General features: G+C 38.3%; 2 long non-coding RNA genes across 2 annotated transcripts; both read right to left on the reverse strand.

Annotated features, from left to right (window-relative positions):
- Positions 1-7,849: 7,849 nt before the first annotated feature.
- LOC131226785 (uncharacterized) lies at positions 7,850-12,711 on the reverse strand. The gene is made up of 10 exons (XR_009162019.1): positions 12,649-12,711; positions 12,392-12,462; positions 11,724-11,860; positions 10,293-10,397; positions 9,714-9,985; positions 9,523-9,612; positions 8,870-8,988; positions 8,645-8,704; positions 8,096-8,163; positions 7,850-8,011 (listed from the first exon to the last, which is right to left on the reverse strand). It is a non-coding gene; the product is annotated as an uncharacterized LOC131226785 (long non-coding RNA).
- A 4,608-nt stretch (positions 12,712-17,319) lies between these two features.
- On the reverse strand, positions 17,320-18,534 carry LOC131226784 (uncharacterized). Its single transcript, XR_009162018.1, has 3 exons — positions 18,117-18,534; positions 17,732-17,950; positions 17,320-17,513 (listed from the first exon to the last, which is right to left on the reverse strand). It is a non-coding gene; the product is annotated as an uncharacterized LOC131226784 (long non-coding RNA).
- Positions 18,535-20,409: the final 1,875 nt, after the last annotated feature.

Genomic DNA, 20,409 nt, shown 5'->3' on the forward strand with positions numbered 1-20,409 from the left:
CGACCATGCATTTTTTAACATAAGCAATTTTTAAGAAAAAATTTCAAAGAATCACTTAAGATTCAATTATGTAATTGTTAGAAGCACTTTTTCCCGTAAGTAATTTTTAATAAACAATTTCAAAGAATTTCTTCATATCTATTCATTTTCCAAGATGCAAATTTTATGGTTTAGAATATTTTTACCAAAGTGATGATTGTTACCAAAGTGATGATTATCGAGGAGCATGAGAAACAAAGTTGGGTTGGGTCAACCTGAACCCAACTGGCCCAGCCCAAATTTTTAGTTGTGTTGGGTTGAAAATCCTCAACCAGGTTGAGTTTGAGTTGAAGCTTTAAGTGACCTGACTAACCCAAACCCAAACCTAAACCCAATCTTAGGTTGAGTTGAGTTTGGGTTGAAGCCTAAAGCGACCTAGTTCAACCCAAACCCAACCTTAAATGTAGTATATATACATGTGAGTTATCACTAACATACATAATATGAACATAAAATTGGAGTTTAGAAAAAATTAGAATTCATATAAAAGGAACACCATTAATTTTGGTCCATAACCTGGTCACAATATTGCTCAATACTCAGCGGATGGCACAAATTTCTAACAAATGTATAGTGTGTGGAGATCTCTCACAAGTATTCCACCCCTCATACGAGCGGCTCTTTATTGATATTCATGAGCCGCTACTCGTGAAGAATTTTTTTGCATCAGTCATCACTTAACCCGATCTTAAATTGAGTTGGGATTCACAAACCTAACCTGACCCGAGCACCTCTAGAACCAGACTACAGTCAGGTTGGATCAACTGAGTTCGAGTCAATCCGAACCAACCCAAGTTGCATCTCTACCTACCCTTCTCGAATTAGGGTTAAGCTTGGGTTGATCATCAACCCGACCTGACCCAACCCAACCAAACCGAGTTGCACCTCTAAAGGTAAGGCACACTCGGTGAATTCTCTGTTGTTGATTGGACTTTTTTTTCCGGCCAAATACCACAATCATAAAATTTGTAGGATGATCAGATGGATAGGATCAAAGAATCATATGGTAAATGAGAGTTTTAAAAGATTGCCCATTAAGCATGGACAGACTGAATGGACGGTTGAGATTGACTGAGTTTGAAAGGGCCTCTACGTGTCCGCATGTTTTGATGTTGTTTGCAGGACCACTAGCAAATGACTAAGATATAGACGCTAGGCTTTTGCATGCGATGTGCTGCAGTAGAACACGTGCCGTGCGTGAACTCCACACGCCATTGCTTGCGACGAAGTCGATTTTCGTGAGGAGACTACGTTAGCCTTGTGGCAAGCACGTGCCCAGAGTGCTCATCGTACTAGCCGCTCATGGCACCTTCCCTACGCGCATATTTACATGCATGACACGTGCCAACTCGACAGCTCTCCTAGACATCTGAGCGGTTCATTAGATGGTCCCTACCATGAAGATGACCCTACATAATTTATCAGGCCATTCTACTCGTCGCATGGATGACACGTGTACATTGGATGGTGCACAATCAGGCCATTCTACCCATTGCATGGATGACACGTGTACGCTGGATGGTGCACAATCAATCACAACCAGTGTTTCTAAACCGTCCATCCTTTTAGCATAGGGCCTAATTTTTCAATACAGTCATCTTGACGGTGGGTATATACATCTTGTGCACTTGTCAGATATCCCGCGTGTACTGCATGTAAATGTGCGTGTAGGATTAGTAAACCTAGGCTAAAGTATATTCCGTCCGTCGCAATCTCCTCTAGAAGTTGAGTTGACTACACAGCAATACCTAGACATGCATTCCCTCCATGTATTTGCAACTTGCAGGACGTTGTTATTTAGGTCCGCCAGCATCTCTAACCTAATAAGTTAAGTGTTTTTCAGTTCGATGCGATGAACTGATTACGGTCCACATCTATTGTCTATGGCCATTCATGAAGCCATTGACTTTTTCATCTTGAATCTGGAACGTTCACAAGTTTTTTATATTCGACATCCATCCCACGGCAGAAGTTCAACCGCTAGGATTTTCTTATTTTTTATTTTTTATTTTTTACGCACACACTCACACCACGCACACCCACTCAGACCGCATGGGCACTGGATCCCTGGTCAGCGATGAAACGGAGGCTTGTCTACCACCGAGCCATGGAGCCGGACGCTAGGTCTGTTGAATAGATGTTTCATTCTAAGGGTTTCAAGGGTGTAGCCTGAGGATTCAATCGAATTTCTTCACGTTGGGTAATCTCTTTTCTCTAGTAATTTTTTACTTTCATAGTGTTTATTGTCCGTGATTTTTATTTTTATTTTTTCTTACAGGTGTTTTTCACGTTCAAATCTGTTGTGTTTACATTGCGCTTGCTTGGTGTGATTGGATTACTCCACTTAATTCATCTATGTGTGCTTCCGCAGTTCCCAAACAATGATTGCATCTCATGAGGAGCATTAATTCCACAACAAGACACGAGTTACAGAAACGGATTATTATTATTATTATTATATGATGTCTCAAGTTTAACCCGTAATACCACATCTTATTGTCCACCCAACGGATAATTTCCAAACAAGTGCATGTAACATGGTCCAAGAATAAGCTCCATCAACTCATCGATGTTGTCCTGGATTCCATCATGTGTAATATTTGTGGGTGTGCGAGATCTGACTGTGTAGCTCAATTCCACCTAAACAACTTTAGGCATATCAAAATCAACTGTGTGGCTTGATTCCAACTGAACAACTTTGCCCCTATGCGTTAAGATAGGTAGATTTATAGATATGTTAGAATTGACAATATATAACTGAAATATGAAAAGTATGGCCACCTATTTAGCCACTTGCAAGATGTTGTTTAAAATGATTAGGCGATGAACGAAGGGTAGGGTTCGTCCTCCGAGAATGAATTGTACCTTGCCTTCCATACAAAAAGACTTTCAAATTAAAAAAGCAAAACAAAAGGAAATACTTGTATTCAAGTGCAGGGAGTAACTGCAAAAGATCCTTTCTAAAAGGATTATATCTAACGATTATGGCTACTCCTAATAGGAGATTATGCTACCGATTATGCTAAGGAACATAAATGACTGATTATGCTAATCAATATAAAGGATAATTGAAAGATAGATTTGATTTGTTTGATTGGGCTGGTATGATGAATTGTTTGATTGGGTTGGTATGAAACACTTTGCTTCTTTGAAATCCTTCGCTATTTATAGATCTCATTGCAGTAGTCATCTAGATAAGTCTTCCCCACATTTAGTTAATAGCAATTGCTTCAGCACCACTTCGACCTTCTAGACTCTTCCTAGACACCTATCTCGGTAATTGCCTCAGTACCGTTTTTCTCTCGAACACGTCCGGTATTCGATTTTCTTAGCCATGCTTCGTCTATTAATGACGTGTAGCACTCTTAGCAGCACCAACTATAATTCCACAATGTGTGTTTGAAATATCCTCAAAGATCTTAGATGTGTTTTATACTTCTCATGCAATGACACGTATCCTTTCCTAATTGGTTATTCTACAAACAATTAAAAAAATATGGTACAACATTGCCCCCTATGTCACTTTATATTTGAGCAAAAGGTGAAAGCGACGGTAGTCTGTTGTTCTATACAATAAATGTGATCGATCTACTTTCCACATGTCAACTCTCTATTGAATCAGCTTGGCAGAGATGAAAACCGAATGGCGATTTTGCTCCTTTTCATCAGACGTCATTGCGACACCTCGCACACAATAGAATCATACGAATCATAATTATCCTTTCATTAATGTGCATGTTCTTGACCGATATATACTCAATTTCGAATCAGTTTTGATTTTTTTTTCCTCTATAACTCTTGTTCTTTACGTCTCATCTTCTTCTCAAATTCTCCAAGTTTGCTTTTGTTATCGCCATGACTACTTCTTCGTCTTTCGGTCCTGCAACCTTCCATGAGGAAGACTTCAGAAGAGACTTAGACGTTCTTTCTCCCAGGATTATGAATGACATCATCTTCACCACCCCCTGTCAACATAGATGAGGCATATCTTACGGTCGAACCAACCTTCCATCTTGAGATATTCCACGAACAGCTTCGATCGGTGGAATAATTCTTCTCAGGCTGTCCAAGTGAAAAACTTCTTATTCAATCCAATTCCCTTCTAGATACTCTGAACACCTTTAAAGCCTTAAGATCATGGTCAAGACCCATGAAAGGATGGTTGGAATGGTACAACCATGTATCCGAACAGCATGGCAATACATGGAAACAGGTTGGCATTTACAAGTGCATCAGTCTTTCTTTGCACGAGTATATAACAAACACTTCCCTTCTTACTACAGCTTCAACTTTTTAGTGTCGATTGACCAACACCTTCCACTTCAGATGCAATCCCATGAGTCCAACAGTCATGATATTTATGTTTTCACTCATCTTCTCCCTTTTGGCGATCAAGTCCATCCTAACTTCGCCCAAGACGACAAGCACTACTTTGTCTTTTCAAATAAGAATGGCAAAGCTTATTCCAACTTTATGCTAATCCAGTGCAAAACCCACACCACCGTTGATAATCAGGAACACACGACATTTCTATTGATGTGGATTTGCCGTTATTTACTCTTCAAAAGTGTTGTGCATATCACAAAAGAATGTCCACTTGGTTGAGGCGCTAGCTCAAGGATGACAGCTAACTCTAGCTTCGTTCGTGCTCGGCCATCTCTACAGCGGCATATATGAAACAACCTCCGAATACTTTTACCACAGCAGAGGGCCTCTTTGGCTTATTCAAATGTGACTTTGTGAATATTTTTGCTTTGCTTTTGTAAATCCTAATACTCATTCCAATTCTTATACTTCATTCGGCCGGTGCAACATCTTTTACCTTAAGTCTACTCATTTATTTGCAGACTATATGAACTTCTTCTCTCTTGCCCAAATAAACTCAACCGTTCTTTTTGTCCTTTTAATGTAAAGAATTTAGTTCAAACTAGTCCACGAAGGAATACAAGATAGCCAATGTAGAGATGGCCAAGCTTAGGGAGAGTTCTCTCATCTGCAGAGATCTCCCCTATGGAAGCACCATGAAGACATGTGTTAATACTAAAGCTGGGTCGAATAGTGTTGTCCCAATTTTCTTGCTCGCCAAGTCAGCCTAGCTCAATGCATTCCTTACCCATTCACCCATATATAGAACTTGTAATTAACCTCCAAACCATTGCTTGCTCGTGGATTTAGTCAATACTTTCCAAATTCTCCACAACAATTTTGAAATAGTAAGTTCTGCTTTTCAACCTCCTCTCTTCCCCATCTATCCTTGCCAAATACTCACTTTTTGTAATTAGTGGAAAAATTATTATGAGAGATTGGTACTGAACCCATTGAACTCATCATCGCCCAACTCTTTCCTTGTGTAACAAGGATAGAAAAACTTATGACCAAAAAAAGAAATCAGCGACCAAGGGCAATAAATAAAAAAAAAAAAAAACAACGGTCACTATAAGGGGGCTTTAGCATCGGTTCAAAACTGTGGCACTACAAGAAATTGGTCTTTTACCGACGAACTTATTTCCGACGAAATTGATTACATCGGTAAACATGACTTTCCCCGACGAAATATGATTTCGTCAGCAAAAGATTCCCGTCACGACCAAATATGTTCCCGCCACTATTTACAATGACGGCCTGGAAACTTTTCCCAACAATATTCTGTATCGTCAGTGAAACAACGAATCATAATATTTCCTAAAGATTATTTCGTCAATAAATTTTATATTTCCCCGACGAAATATGATTTCATCGGCAAAAGATTCCCACCACAACCAAATATGTTCCCGCCACCATTTACAACGATGACCTGGAAACTTTTCCCGACGATACATAATATTTCCCGACGATTATTTCAATTGCACAGCGAGATTCCATCACCGGCCAGAAGCCTGGACCAGTAGACCTCAACAGAGGGACTGTCGACAGGCGACGGGATCTTGGGTTCATTCTAGAGCCAACGAGAATTGGGTAAAAATCCTTACATTGTAAAATTTAATTGTATTGAATTATAATAATGTCATTTGTTATGAAAATTCATATGTTTTCATTACATGCGACGATAGACACCAAACACAGTCAGCCCACTCCCGATGGTAGTCAGCGAAGTGAGCCAGATATCCTGAGCGAGGTGCTTGGCACCCATTCTAGGTATGTGCGTGGGCTTAGCCATGGTGCCAAGCTCATGGCACCCACTAGAGTTGCCTCCAGCCGATCCGTCGCTGGGGAGACCGCCCTACGCCAAGCTGATATGGCGGAGAGAGAAGTTCAGCAGTTACAGGTCGTCGTCGATGACATCAAAGAGTAACTGGAGAGGCAGAGGGAGGAGCAGAGGCGTAGGGAGGAGCAGAGGTAGAGAGAGGAGTAGAGGTGTAGGGAAGAGGTGAGGCGACGGGAGGAGCAGGAGAGGAGGATCGAGGAGATGCGGGTGGAGCATGAGCGACAGATGCATGAGATATTTCAGGCTCTCGCTGCACGCTTTGTCACCGATGCCCCACCACTTCTACCTTCATCTTCATGATTTTTTTATTTTATTTATGATTTATTTTATATACAAATGTTAAACTTATATGTATTTGTGCGTGGATGAATGTGGGTTGTATAAATGTGGATGTGGATAGGATTGTTTGTGTATTGATGGATGTGGTTTATGTTTGGATGGATGTAATTTGTGTTTGGATGGATGTGGATGTGAATATGATGAAAATGTATTGTAACAAGTGTATTTATAGGTGTATATCAGGAATTTTTTCCTGAATTTTGGAAAAAAATAGACTATTACCGACGAAATATTTCGATGATAATAATAAGTCGAAAACTTATACCGACGCAATATTTCGTAGGTACAAATTAATACAAAAATTTGTACCAACGATCTATATATTAGATATACCGACGAATTATTTCGTCGGTGATAGCGGGCTTATGCCGACGAACATACTCATCGGTATTATTGTTTTATCAACGAACGCACTCGTCGATAATGTCATTAATACACAGTTTTACCGACATCGATATTCGCCGGTGTAAACTATGTTTACCGACAAAATATATTATTTTTTCCTGCCAAAAGTAACATGTTTTACCGACAATTTTAGTCGTCGGTATTTGTTTTATCATCGCCGAAAAAATCATATTCCATCAGGAAAAGCCTTTACCACGGTCTTATTGCGACGATCTTTCCAACCACATATTTCGTCGGTAATAATCATTACCGACGAAAAAAGATAGAATAATGACGAATTATGTCATCGGTAAAAGAGTAATTTCCTGTGGTGTGGCGAAAAAGATTAAAAACTGAGGCTAAAGCCTTTAGCCTCAGTTTTACCTCAGTTATCCAAGCCGAGGTTGAAACCCCCGTGGCTAAAGGCTTTAGCCTCAGTTTTAACAACCGAGGCTAAAATGACTTTTATAGCCTCAATTCTTCAAGTGAGGCTAAAAGAACCTTTTTAGCTTCAGTTTTCTCGAAATGAAGCTAAATCAAAATTTTAGCCTCCATTGCTTCCAGCTGAAACTAAATCCAAATTTTAGCCTCAATTGCCTCCGACCGAAGCTAAATCTATTTTTAACATCAGTTCTCAACAACTACGGCTAAAGCCTTTAGCCATGAGAGTTGTAGTCTCAGTTTAGGTAACAAATGCAAAACTGAGCCTAAAATAGATTTAGCCTTTGTTAGCATCAACTGAGGCTAAATTCAATTTTTAACATCATTTATCAATAATCGAGGCTAAATCTAGTTTCGATCAACAAAAGTTAACAATATTATAATCAACCAATGATTGAGCCGCATGTTTCACCCATTTAACATCTATCAAGACAACAATCAACAAAACAATTAATGGTCTATTTAAAGTTTTCAAAACAAACAGGCTGTCACATAGCCTTCCACATGAACTGTTTCAGTAAGGTCCCCTTCCACGTGACTATTTTCTCTCGGATCGGAGCATCACAGCCAAAGGAGCATCATTTCCATGAGTTACCATCAATCCTGTAAAAAGAAAAACAGAAAACTAAATTATGATGAATATCATTAGCTTAGAAAGAAGAGCATGATCAGTCTTAAAATACTCACCGGAGATTATTGTTTAATTTTCTCAACTGGGGGGAATCCAGCCAGTAAAATGGTTATTTCCAACATTCCTGGCAACATAGCAGAGAAGTGAATTATTAAGAGGTTCAACAGGTTAAAAAAATACCAAAGATTATAAATAAAAATTTAAAAAAAAAAAAGGGCTAGTTTCCAAATTAATTAATATTGTATATGATCAATTAAGATGAAAAAAATTTTTATGTATGGGCTGCTTGGGACGTGAAACAGGCAACTTTGGACCCAACAAGATATTCCCACTTATATGCAGAAGCACAAACAAACATGAGATAGTGATTTAAATAGGTTAAAAAGACCAAATACATGTGGTAAAATATTTACATATGTAACTAGTATCCTAATAAAATACTTTACCATGGAAAGCATTTACTTATGTTAATGGTTTGCAAACAAATGTACCCTAAATGTTGCATGCTTCCACATATCATATTTACATTTATTTTTTACAATACAGTAATTGGTTATGCAAAAGATGTAAATCTCTCAAATTTCTTGCAAATGATATTAGAATACCTGGGGATCTGATCTCAGAATTGTTTGCAGAAGGAAAAGATAATCAGGCATGTATCCAACCTGTATTAAGGTAGAAAGCATTGCTATCATGTGAATACATAAAGACATGAAGGTGTATAATGAATATGCATTTTTATCACACTGATTTGTGTATATTAAATTAAGATTCAATAGAATAACAACTCTCTGTGGATGAGATGTTGGAGAAGGAAGCATACTCCTCACCTGCTTTGAGTAAATGAGAATTTTGTCAAACTCCCTTCTCGTTCAGAAAAAGCAGCGACAACTTTTGGGGTAGCCATTGCCTTGATATATATTTTCAATGCAAGGTCATTGTCCAGAGTCTACAATAGAAAAAAGAACCAAGATTTGAAAACACAATAAATGATAAACAGTCTAAGCTGCAAGATGGATAAAAGAAACCGTGAGAGTAACAAAGACCAAATAAAACAAACCCCTGCATGAGTATAAAATTCATTTTAGTGCAACTTAAACACCAATTATAATCAATATATTTTCCATGAATTATCGAGGGTAAATTATTACCATTACCATATAATGAAACCATTGAGTGACTAGGAAAGGAAAAGTTCCAAACCAACCTCCCCCCCCCCCCTTCTTTTTTTAACACACACTCACGCCGTAGTGGGATTTCACCACCTATGGGTACTCGAACCCTCGACCAGGTGTTGAAACTCCCGAGAGTCTACCACCGGAGTAAGAGTAAGTAGCCAATTCACAAGATCCCCTAGTTCCTCACTACACTCAAGCTTGTCCTCAGCCAACCAATTCTCCAATAGCATTATGTTACAGGCTCCAATCTTCCAATAGCATTCACAAATGATGCTTTCATCAGTATAGTCATTCATAACACTGACCTCATGGCTTTGGGACTCTCATGAGAATTCGACTTCTGCATCGTTGGAAATTGAGGCAGTGTTTGTGCTTAAGACCAATTGCTCTTGCAACTCAACGGTCCCATTACATGCATTCATATGATGACTACTAACAGATACTGGACTGAGAATACATATAAGAACAGGTACCCTAATAAAGAAAGAAATTGCACATCAGATCAAAAGTACCTTTGATTTTGTTCCGAGCGGCCATAGGACCAGAGAAGCAGGAAGAGCGTTCCTGTTTCAAGTACACAACTAGAAGCAAGCTTTCTGATACTCAAAAGCTATCATGGTCTAGTTTCCAAGTGGAAAGTGCATAAATGATCCGCCCCTTCCACCCCTGAAGCATCCACTGGCTATCTTCGTCGATGACGAAATCCTTATGGTAGCAACTCCTCAACCTATCCCTCACTTTCCCCATGATATCCTGATTCAATGAGAGCTGCTTGAACCCAGCCAGGACCAGAATATCTCAATTCAGTTTAGGAGTTGGTAAATATCAGGTACCATTCAGTAAATCAGCACCAATCCTACGAACCGTGGATTGGTGCACATGGCGATTGACCAAGACTGCCCAATCACTAGGCCACATCTTGGATAAGGCACAGACTAAAACTCTAGAAGTTTATACAGATGGAATGGTTAAAATATTCCTGATTACTGCAATTTTTTTTAGCTTGGGCCCATCCATGAGGTGGCATTCAATTTTTACTTTCCATTTTTACTTAACAAACGAGGCCATCATATACCTTCCATCTGGTGATCGATGAACACTGAGGAACTGAAACGGATGCTTGCACTGAGGACAGGAAGGATTCTGATTATACATGGCCCATATTAGGATGCAAGTCACACTACACAAAGTAGACAATGCAAACAAAGCAACAGTTAGTATCATCTAGATAACACTTCCAGGCCTTCAAAACCATTTTTTTATTTTTTTTATTTTTTTTTTTTGAAGAAATGCAGTAGGGGCCATCTCAAAAACAAGCAATATCTAAGTTGATATATCAGGAGTCCTAAGCTCAGACAGGCCTACATATTTCCTCCAATGTATGTGCTAGGCGCCCAACAAAAGCTAAAATGGCAAAACTTTCTCAAACAAGCTAAAATAAGTACTTGCAGACATTTGAAAACCAACATTCCCTGGAAACTGGAAAGCAGAAGAATAGCATCATTTCTCTCTGGATACTTATAAAAGTGACGTACCTATCTCTCTTCTATTTCTTCTCTTCCTTCTTGGCTTCAGCAGCCTTCTTCAACCTTACTCCCACGTGACGCTCATTCGTCCGTTCCAAGCGAAGCTGAAATGAGTTTCTCTTATGTTTTACAAATGCATCACAAGTGTTTCAAAGAAATTTTGAAGTGCAAAATTATTACTTTTGCAAATTTGCCTTTCACAAACGTTCCCCAAGGGAATGCATTTCAATTCTGACACAACATTTGAAATGCAAATCTGCCTTTTCTGAAATGCATTTCAGATGGCCCTAGGGTGTTTCCAGCTACCATGGTCAAGATGAACTATTTCACATATGCAGGTTACAACTGCCATCAAGAAACATGTTTTCCCGAATGGTGTGTATCTATTACCAAAAAAAGGAAATTGTTTGGATCTGTTTTCAGCAAACTCGCAATTTCTGCAAGACGAACAGACACTCTCAGCCAGCAAACTATGTTGTGCTTGGCCATGTGTTTTCTTATTTTACAATACTTACAGCAGACGACTATTTTAATTTTTCTCTACAATTGCTAATATTTTTAATTTATAAATTATTGCATATAGAGACAAGTTAGGTTGTAGCTTTGAGTCGACACAACCCAGATGAACATGGAACCAAGTTGACTTTTCAGGTTCTTAAACTATGATCCTTACACAAAGTACAAAACCACTACAGAAGGATTGCATGAACAAACATAGAAACAGATGAAACAATCTTTTTGGAAGTGAAAAGCTTAAGGTGTGATACACCCATTGTTTTAAATAGCTATGCTTACACTATGTAGCATAGCATGGTACGTAGCTCATGAAAAGCTCAAGTCATAGCTCACATGATGTTTTCAATGATTTGTTACATTTTTCCATTTTCAATAAAAATTAGTTAACCTTTTTAATGCTTTTAATAAAATAACAAATAAATAAATAAAACAGTATTAAATCAGTTTCATTGCTCTTTCTTCACCTTTAAAAAACAACAAGCATTTTCCAATCATGTTTCTTTCTCTGCATGTTGCATATCTGCATAGACAACATCAGCATCCTCCACAGATCTTTAACTGCATCTTAGCAACAGTACCCACAGATTTTGTAGTTTCAGTTCTAACGAATTCAGTTTAGCCAAGAGGAAGCGACAAAAAATAATGATGAAACCTTAGCATTCACAGCGAGAAGTAGCTGGCAAATATCACCACAAGGGATATTTGCATTAACTCAATACAACTCCAGTATTATTTCACCACTCAAAACTAAAAGCTTGTAGTAAAAATGATATGAAAAATGCTTATGGAAACCAAATCAAATCCCCTATTCATACAGCTAATGCATTAAAAAAAAATAATAATAAATAATAAATCCCCTGTTATGCATGCAACAAAACTGCTTCTCTCATTCTACTGACAACTCCCTTCATTACCGTCAACAGGTGGATCCAGCCCCTGTATTGGAAGGATTGGACTATTAAGACCATTTTTATCATGTGTAGCCCACTTGGTCATTGGACCAGGCGACCAGCCTGTGCTTCTTCTTTTTTTCCCTATCTTGCTCACTATTAACTTGTCGGAGATTGATCTAAATTCAAACAGTTTTCAACTGAAAGAGGAAAAATGCGGGATTGATTCTATTGTACATTACCTTACAATTCCTCAGTCGAATCTCTTGATAAAAATCCTTTCTGAATATCTGAACTGATGAACAATCTGTACCTGTAACACCAAAAGAAGAAAAATAAAACAGGGATTTTAGATTTTCTATAAATGAAATCGGATAGACGGAAGGACCTTATGTAACAGGGAAACCGAGATTGTTTAACAGGGAAACAGGGAAACAGAGGCGATTGTGTCCCACCAAAGGCCAAAGAAAACAGGGAAAAAGCTGGGGTTTCTACTGACCTTATGTAAAACAATGTCAAAAGGACCTTGATCTGAAAAAGGCCTGTTGTGGTTGATTGCAACCGGTGTTCGAAGTATCGGTATCGCAACAAGTTTCGTTGGCCAGGGATACGGAAACAATATCGATATCGTCAATAATATCGCTGATAACTGGAAATGCAGGGAAACATGGGAAAAACAGTGGAGTTTTCAATGAAACTTCAGGAAATGTTAAAATGCACATATTTGCATATTTAAAAATGAAAGAATTGTAAAAAAGAATGCATATATAACAAGTTTCCATTTAATGGGGCTTTAAAAGCATGTGCTGTTGTAAGAAATCAGTCCAACATTCCATCCGGCCTATTTAACCATCTAACCTTTCATCCAAACATCCATCAATATTGCAAAATATCAACAACACATGATATTTCACCAAGAAATCATCAACAATTGGTAAGGAAACGAAAGATTGTGGTCTTAATATCGCACATGTTGCAATATTGATAATATCGAGATATTATCAATATTATCAATGACAAATTGAACACTACATACAACCATGTGCCTATGAAAAAAAAAAAAATTTAATTAAATTTTTTTCTAATAAACAAAATTTTGATGATATCAATACGTTGGCGATATTATTGAAATATCGTTGATATACTTATGATACAAGCATTACCTAGAATTTACATAGTTGAAAATATTGGTATACATTGGCAATATTGATGCATTGACAATACAAGCAACACCTAGAATTTACATAGTTGAAAATATTGGCGATTACATTAGCGATATTGATAAGTTAGCGATTCTTAGCTATACATTGCTAATACCTGAAATTTCTAATACTACCAGTGTTATCGGTATCGCTACCTTTGTTATCGGTATCGTTGAGCTGGAGATAAAGATAATATCGGAGATATTTCGATAATTTCGGAGATAATTCGAACACTAATTGCAACAAATAAGATCCCCTTCTTCCTACACAGATTTTTTGACAGTTGTTCATTAGTAGCAGAGATTCGGCAAAATCTCCCAAAAATAGCACCAAAACCTAACCCTAAATCGTTCCGATCTATGAGATTCAGCAAAATCTCCCAAAAATAGCAAAGAAACCGCAATCTAGAGATAGGGCAGCTCAAATCTCATTAAGAAAAGATAACAAAAGGCTGAGATTCAAAGCTCTCAGTTGGAAATCGCAGCAAGAAAACGCATCTTGTTTATCTAGCGTGGGAAGCAGATTGTGACCTACCTGGCCTGCATGGAAATCGGCTCCATCCCTTCTTTGGATCTCTCACACACACACACACAAAAAGAGAGAGAGAGAGAGAGAGAGAGAGAGAGAGAGAGAGAGAGAGACGGATCGAGAGGAAGAGAGAGAAGAGAGAGGATTAGGGCGAGAGAGATTGAGAGAGTAAATCTGTATTAGCTAATTCGCTGGTGTAAATGGGAAGCAGATTGGCTGGTGTACCACACACCAACTATATAGCTGTTGTATTGACGTCAGCAAGTTCTGTGGATCCCATCATGATGTATGTGTTATATCCAAACCGTTCATCCATTTGGCGAGCTCGTCTTAAGGCTTGGGACTAAAAATAAGACAGTTATAAAGATAGTATGACCATAACTAGGAAAGGCATCTGTTGGTAGGGCTAAAATGCTCCTATATTTGTGCTTTTTTTTACCTATGGCCTATTGTCAGTGGGACGCTCGAGATGAACGGTCAGGATATTATACATGTGTGTCATCTGTCCATGCCAGCCGTTCAAAACTCAAGCCTGAACCAACTTAAAGCCCAGTTTCTGAGCAGAAAGATGACCAATGAAATGGCTTCGGCCCAAGCACCATGGCCCACTGTTAACGGCCCAGGAAGAAGGATAATAGAATTTATCAAATTTGTTGGGCTGATCCAGCCGTTGATGCTAGGGTTGGCAATGGGCCAAGATTGGGAACCTGAAATAGGCCCAAGTACTGGGCTCGTACTTGAAATATTGGCCTTGTGGTCACAACAGGCCAATGGCAAATGGCCTGGCCCTGTCTGTTTACCCATTCCATTCATCAAGCGGGCCACTCTTTTAGAAAAAGAATGGACGGTTTAAAGACACTTGTTATGGTTTCTATTCTACATACATGTGTAGTTGAGATACTTTTTAGCTAAGAGTTCGAGTTTCAACAATCTGAACCGTTCATATGATGAGACTCGTGGTGGATGGAGAACAATTTTAAACCTTTGATCATTCAACTCTTTTACTTGTTGGGCTAGATCATTCAACATAGTTGATCACTAAGCAATGGGCCCCACTTGTACAAGTCGAAAATCCAAACTTGAACCATAAGTTCCAATTTTGGACATATGACCATCTTGTCCAGTGACTCATTAGGTGGGCCCAGCCCATTTCCACCCCTAACAGGAGACCTGGCAGAGTCATACTTCAAAGCGACAAATTTGTTTAATAAAGTGATAGGGACCGTTGATTTAGTGGCCACGATGCCAAACACATCTTCAACCTGCAAACAGAAAACCATGGTGGGGCCCAAAATCGGTTTAGCCCAAAAATCAGGTCGCATCAGATCAACATTTGCAAAATAGACTTTTAGCCTCAGTTCCTATGCAACTAAGGCTAAAAAGTAGACTTTTGGCCTCGGTTCCTATGCAACTGAGGCTAAAAAGTAGACTTTTCACCTCGGTTCCTATGCAACTGAGGCTAAAAAGTAGACTTTTAGCCCCTGTTCCTATGCAACTGAGGCTAAAAAGTAAACTTTTCGCCTCGGTTCCTATGCAACTGAGGCAAAATAGTGTACTTTTAGCCTCGGTTCCTATGCAACTGTGGCTAAAAAGTAAACTTTTCACCTCGGTTCCTATGCAACTGAGGCTGAAAAGTAGACTTTTCGCCTCGGTTCCTATGCAACTGAGGCTAAAAAGTAGACTTTTGGCCTCGGTTCCTATGCAACTAAGGCTAAAAAGTAGACTTTTCGCCTCAGTTCCTATGCAACTGAGGCTAAAAAAATAGACTTTTCGACTCAGTTCCTTAGCAACTAAGGCAAAAAATGAACTTTTAGCCTCAATTCCTTAGCAACCGAAGCTAAAAAACACATTTAGCCTCCATTTTTTCAACTGAGGCTAAAAAATTGTGGCTAAAGGCCTATTTTCTTGTAGTCAGTATCAAAATTAATTGTCCTTAGGCTAGAGAATGACACGGTCGCGGAGAATGACATCGACCATCCAACCCCCCCCCAACCTTTTCTTCAACAATAAAGGTGGTTGACCTAACATCTCCCAAGTCAAAGCATCAAAAGATTACAGCTGCAAGCCCTGTCAATGGAACTACCAGCCCAAACAACCCCAATATCTACAGCTCCGCTCATTCTCTGGAGGATTTCAGATTTAGGACCTCTTCTAGGTCTCAACCCTAAACCTCCTACTACTCCAAATGTCCCAAAGAGTTACTCCACAATAGCTTGCGCTGACTGAGCCATAAGGAAAACTCCAGGTATTTCTTATGTAGCCAATGTTATTTTTGCCTCCAAAAAATATTATAATATAAAGTATTGGCCAAGAACATCGCCTTCAAAATATTCTTGGGAAATAAAAGAGGCTTATTAAAGACATGCAAAAGCCCATTTTAATCGAGCTCAGAATAAATGGGAGAAAAAAAAGGTCGAATGATCCTAACCTCCCTTTTAACCGATATCTTACACCTTACATACCTAATCCACCCCCTTTCCCTATCTCTAATCGTCCTCTTGTGATCGCTATCGAAAATACTATCAAAATTCAATCAATGATCAACCGATACTCTGCTTTTGTTGTTTGCTCTAACTTAAGTGGACATTTTCTCTTTCTTTTCTATTTGTTTGCTTTATGTTTTCTCCTTCTTCTGACATCTTTAACCACTACAAGAAAAGATGGCTTTAGCCTCGGTTCAAAACTATGGCTAAAAAGGTTAAAAACTGAAGCTAAAGCCTTTAGCCTCGGTTTTGCCTCAGTTATCCAAACCAAGGTTGAAACCCCCATAGCTAAAGGCTTTAGCCTCAGTTTTAGCAACCAAGGCTAAAATGACTTATACAGCCTCGGTTCTTCAAGTGAAGCTAAAAGAACCTTTTTAGCTTCAATTTTCTCAAAATGAGGCTAAATTAAAATTTTAGCCTCCATTGTTTCCAACTGAGACTAAATCCAAATTTAGCCTCAATTGCCTCCGACCGAAGCTAAAACTATTTTTAACCTTGGTTCTCAAGAACCGGGGCTAAAGCCTTTAGCCATGAGAGTAGTAGTCTCAGTTTGGATAACTGAGGCTAAAGATGGATTTAGCCTCTATTGGCATCAACTAAGCCTTTTTCACTGTTGATTACCCTCGAATCAGTCACCAGAGAACATGTTAGCTTCAAAGAAATCTGAAAAAGAAAAGTAATAGGAATCCATTGCAAACAGATCAAACAGCACAAAATACTGAGAGTAGCACTCCACATAACCAGTCTTGCAAAACCAAAGTTTAAGCAAATGGCATTTTAGCATGTTCTGCCTAGTGCCAACCCTGTGGAATATTCAGAATAACATCTGTTGCATTTTTCACCAATGCCTGGCCAAAATATTCAGTAGTAATCATCAACAGCAGTAACTGAGCATTGTAGCTTTGGACAAGAGTAACATGCTCTCCCTCCTTCAACAAACCTCGGCTCTGGTGCATGAAAATTTTATAGAATTAACTATTAAAGGGGAAAACAAGGGGAAATAAAAACAATCAAGATCCATGAGTGCAAGCATTCAATAATTCCATACCAGCAGGAGAGCTCGAGAGAATGTCTCTTCTGCATCATTGGAGAACTACATATATATGGGCAACACCCCATGATAAAGTGCCAGCCTCTGCTTAACCCTTTCTCTGCCAAGCACGAAACTCTAATTCTATCATCACAAAAATTATACCACAACAGCAAAAGGCTCCAATCTATAACTTGCACATCGGCAAGCCAATAATTGAGGAAAAGTCCTCGATGCCAAATGTTGGCTATTTGTCATCCTGAAACTTTTTATATAAGACTAAAAGTTTTTTTGTATAAGACCAAAAACTGCACAGAAAGCTAATTTAGCATGATATACCGTTGCCGGTGGGAATTGCACATGCGTAGAACATCCAATTCTTTCTTGCAAAATGTGGATTCCACCATGAAAAACAGGTGTATCCACACATCAATTGGGCAACAGCTGTATGTTGGGTCAGATCATTGGTTGTCGCCCTCCTCACTGAGTCGACCTGTTCAATTTTCAGGCCAAGTGCTCATCCTGATTGGGCCCACCTTTTTGCACTACCTGGACATCCTACACACATGACACATTGAGGGGAAAGAAAAGTACAACATACTATGAGTTGAATGTGATGAGATTCATGTGATCATTACTCTTTAGAAAGACACGCACATCCACATGCATCAATACAGATATGCATGCATTAGAAGAGAGTGTTTCTTGGGTAGATGAGAAAGACCTGCACGCCTACTTGTTGGTTTTGTATAAAAGCTTGGCACAAGATAGTTGATAGCATGAGGGCATAGTCTCTGAATACGAGAGTACTGGAATCTCTCAAGTTCTTTGATGCGAACTCCAAGCTTGCAGTCTTTCTTTGCTTCCTCCACATCTCTCCATCTGCATTAAAAATCTCATATCCACGTAACACTTCCATGTACGAATGATACACTTCAGCCTGCATCATCAAACACTCATCTCCCAAAACAAATCTCGGAATATGGGTTCTTACTGCTCTTAAGAATAATTGTTAGGATCCTCCAATTTGGCAAATTTTTGGTGCATCTCCCATCTACAGGGAGTCCATCATATCAACAGATTGGACTGTAGAGAAAAATAGTGGCATGCTTTTAAAAAAGTAACAAGTAGAGAAAAATGAATCTTACTTCTAGCATAAGATGTTTATCCTCGGCTTGCATTAAAATAATGTATGTGAAGTCTGATTTTGGCTCAATTAGTAAATAGGTTAGATTCTGGCTGACCTTGACATGGCCCAAACCTGGCCCATAACCACCCCTAAATGATTATCCAGTCAATTTACTTTCATTCAACATAAACATAGCAATAAGCCTGCTGGAAAAGAATTTTGAACACAATTCAAAAGCATTTAAGAAGTATGCAACAACAATACCTAAAACTATTCTTACCATAGGAACTACAATATCTTCCTTCCGAGTACTCCTAAAAAATGTGCTGGATAGCATTCCAATACTCTGTGTAAGTCTAAAGACCAGGATACAAGAAATATTCAGTTACTTTCAATGGTAAAACAAAGCAAAACTTAACAAAGAAAATGCTATCAATAACAAGACATAGATTAAAGTACAAGACCAATAACCACCTGGTTTCGTTAAAAAATATAAGCACTTCTCTAATCAATGCTAAAGATCTACATTTTTCAATAACTGAGTTACTATTCACATAAAAAAAAAAAAAAAATAGTCTAGAGATGGCCAAAATGGAAAAAAAAAAAAAAAAAAAAAAAAAATAATAAGAAGAAGGAGAAGAAGAAGAAGATATCCAGAATTTTGAAATTGATTCCATGCGTGCACACATTTATGCTCCAGATAACCAAACTGCATCAAAATGTGACTAACCATTGCCTTGATAACCAAGTTGCATCAAAATGCGATCAACCAAAAAAGGAAGCTAATAATTAGAAAAGCTTGATTTTTTTAACTCAAATTATCAAGATTCAAGAGTCACATTTCATTGGTCATGGTTTTCAAAGGTATTGAATATAGTTTTTTTTTTTTTTTTTTCATTTTCTTTTGTGGGCTTTCATACATTTTCTTTTCTCATGAAAGGGACGACTTTTTTTTCCCTCTTTCAAGCAAAAGACAATGCTTAGCCTAAAGATCATTATTTCTTGAAATTTTCTCAAACCTCAGGACCCTTTGGTGACAATTCACAAAATTCAATATAAATGTCTTATCTGAATAGGCAAGGATTCTACTCAAAGCCAACACTGATCTTGCCATTCCTTCATCCTATAGCCACTTATACATTAAATACCATATTTTGACCCTCTCAATTGTATATGACATACATAACGAAAATGCTATTAACGATTTTAATGGGTAACTGACACAGTTTACTAGAAAATCAATATTCTTCTCAATCAAATCTTCTTCACAAAATGCAATAAAAAAATCATAGCCTTTTGGAGGGTATTGGGGAAAACGATCAAGTCCCACATCATGTGGATGATTCATGGAAACATCGGGTTGCCCATGCTCCTTCCTACCGACAACCTAAACAGGAATTAAAAAGAAAAAGAAAAAAAAAAAAAAAAAAGGTTAAATAGAATATAAAGCATGCACCTGCCCGACAGAACCCACTTGCAAAGGCTGAGAAATATCCCTGATTTCACAATTGGCCATAGTACCCTGTATTTCAACAAGTGACTCTCCCATCTCACAAACTAGTATAATTCATGACAATAGAATGAAGAGAAGTATATGAATTAAATGGGCATGAAGTTTTAAGAAAGAAAAGGTTGAATTACAGGAACAAATGGAAAAGAAAGTTTTAAGAAAGAAAGGGTTGAACCCACTCCATAATGATGGTTTTTTTTTTAATATTAAGTTGCCAATGAAGCATAATGTATAAAGATGGCAAGTGTTGTTGGGTAAGATATTAGCAAGTGCCTAATTAAAATAGCAAATAGAATGAAAACAAGCACATGTACCTATACAGGATATCGAAAGTTACGTAGAGCGAGCATGACCTAGATGGTTGAAATCGTAGGGGCT

The sequence above is a fragment of the Magnolia sinica genome, chromosome 15 (assembly GCF_029962835.1).
Source record: "Magnolia sinica isolate HGM2019 chromosome 15, MsV1, whole genome shotgun sequence".
NCBI lineage: Eukaryota > Viridiplantae > Streptophyta > Magnoliopsida > Magnoliales > Magnoliaceae > Magnolia > Magnolia sinica.